The sequence below is a fragment of the Muntiacus reevesi genome, chromosome 3 (assembly GCF_963930625.1).
Source record: "Muntiacus reevesi chromosome 3, mMunRee1.1, whole genome shotgun sequence".
Classification (NCBI taxonomy): domain Eukaryota; kingdom Metazoa; phylum Chordata; class Mammalia; order Artiodactyla; family Cervidae; genus Muntiacus; species Muntiacus reevesi.
The window spans coordinates 185,739,406-185,741,923 of record NC_089251.1 but is presented as its reverse complement, the minus strand read 5'-3'; the positions used below and the strand labels follow the sequence as shown (position 1 = coordinate 185,741,923).

The window sequence follows — 2,518 nt, the reverse complement described above, 5'->3', positions numbered from 1 at the left end:
CAAGAACTGTGCATACTTGACCTCCTATAGGATCAAAAGAAAACCAAGCATACCCTTTTAATAATTGAAATTTTGCAACAATAAATAAAGATTTTGGCACCCAATCAACAAAGGCAGGCACAGCCAGAGGGACTCAGTGTGCAGGTGCCCTCGGTGCGCAGGCTCCGAAAGGCTGGGGGCGGGGTGGGGGCGGGGCTGTATTCAGGGATTGGGAGGGGCTGGGTGGGGCTGGGCGGGGCGGGACGGGGCTGGGTGAGGCTGGGTGGGGCGGGGGCGGGGGTGGGGCGGGGCTGGGTGGGGTGGGGCGGGGCTGTGGGTGGGGTGGGGTGGGGCCGTGGGCGGGGCCGTGTGGGGCGGGGCCGTGGGCGGGGCTGTTTCCTTTCCTGCGTCGCCAGTGCTGGGAGCGAGCCGCAGGACCTCGGGCTGTGGACGTTGGCCTCCGAGGCCTCGCAAAGTACTTAAGATTTCTAGCTTTTGCTGAACTTGTAAAAGAAGCACTTGAGTGATGGATTAATAAGAACACTGAAATTCCGTGGAAGGTTTCACATTGGAGAATCTTGAACTTTCATCCTCATCCAGCAGTTCCACTGTTCACGTAACTTCAGATGAATGAAGACTTCACTAAGGAAGACAGCTGACCGGTAGTCCAGAACTGATGCAGGTATCACTGGTGTATCTGCTAGCATAATGAAGAAAAGAATGACTCAGGCAAAACATCAGAGCAGAGTGGGACCCAGCTCACTTGTTTCTCAGCCAGAACAGAGCATCATAGGACAGAGCATCATAGGCTGCAGGATTCGCCATGGGTGGAAAGAAGGTAACAGCCCTATCACCCACTGGAAAGGAACCATTGTGGGCCAGGTGCCTGTAAATCCCTCTTTGTATCTTATAAAATACGATGAATTTGACTGTGTCTATGGACTAGAACTTAATAAAGATGAAAGAATTTCTGCACTGGAAGTCCTCCCTAATAGAGTTGCAACATCTCAAATCTGTGATGCACACCTAGCAGACATGATGGTTAGCAAAGCAGTGAAGCACCTGTTTAAATTGGAGGATGGCTCTAAAGATGAATGGAAGGGAATGATCCTAGCACCCGTCCCTGTAATGAACACGTGGTTTTATATCACCTACGAAAAAGATCCTATCTTGTATATGTACCAGCTCTTAGATGATTATAAAGAAGGTGACCTTCGCATTATGCCTTATTCTATTGATTCACTTCCAGTACAAAGGGAACAAGGAGACGTGGTAGACTTCTTGGTTGGCAAACGAGTGGAATACGCCAAACAAGATGGCTCTGAAAGGAATGGCATGATCATCCATCAAATAGAGGTCAAACCCTCTATCTGCTTCATCAAATTTGATGATGATTTCTATATTTATGTCTACAATGTGGTGAAAGCATTCTAGATGTCTTCACGAATTTGGCCAGATTTGTGAAACTATTAAATGTGTAATCTGTAGATGTAAAGGTTTGACTGCTTTCCATTTTAATGCGAGCTTAAATGTCCCTGTGAATCCACAATTTGCCAGCAGAATTGATTTTGTTTGGAATAGTATAGATGTCTGTGAAAACAAAGTATTTTTTGTAAAGAACTCTTTCCACTTAAAAGAAGTCTGTCTGTTTGGAGGGGAGTTATAGACAAGTTTGGTAAAAAGTTGAGCTAGTCTCATAGTTACATAAAACTAAAAGGTTTTATCTGCTTTCCCTTCACTCCTAACATTGTTTTTCTGTGTTGTCACAATACGGTGTTGTGTTTCTGCCTCTCTGTATCTCTGCACAGATATACTGTTTATACCTCTCTATATCTGTGTGATACATATATATGTGCAGGCACAGATCGGTATACACACACATAACACACACTTCACTGGCAGTCCTTTATGAATTGGAGTCGGAGTTAAATAATTTCCTCCAATTCAACAGGAGTTTTTTAAGGAAGTCAATCATATTTGGTATATGACTGCTGCTTGTTTAAAATTAAATTTGGGCACAGAAAGCCCATCGGGACATTCAGCTTGTTTGGAAAGTCAAAAGTGCAAAGCACCTTTTCGGTCTGGAAGTCCAAACAAGATTAAATTGTGAGCCATTAATGACCCACATTAGAATTTAACCATTAGAAATCTGGGTAAAATGTTGACTTTGATTCTAAGCTTTGCAAAATGTTTATTTACATTTTTGGTTACATTTTTTTTAATATATTTTACTTTTTTGGGGGGTTGCGGGTCAAAGTCCAGGTAGTTTAATTTGGTCCACACAGCGTAACGCAGGTGTATTTTGGTCAGTACTTTTCGTCCATTGTTTGTACAAATCAGTAATTTGGATTTTAGCACATGATTTAAAATTCAGTAGTACATCAGTGGTTTGTGTGTATGTGGTAAGTTCCTGGGAGAACACAAATATTAGAAATGCAACCTTAAGAATAGTTTTGTTGCTTTTTAACACATCCTCTGGGACACCTTTTGTTTTTATTCCTATTTTACTGGTGGTATGATTATGGTCAGAAGGCTTTTT

The 2,518-nt window shown here is 43.1% G+C and overlaps 1 pseudogene; it reads left to right on the top strand.

Moving 5' to 3' along the window:
* Positions 1-609: 609 nt before the first annotated feature.
* On the top strand, positions 610-1,413 carry LOC136164171 (spindlin-1 pseudogene; annotated as a pseudogene).
* Positions 1,414-2,518: the final 1,105 nt, after the last annotated feature.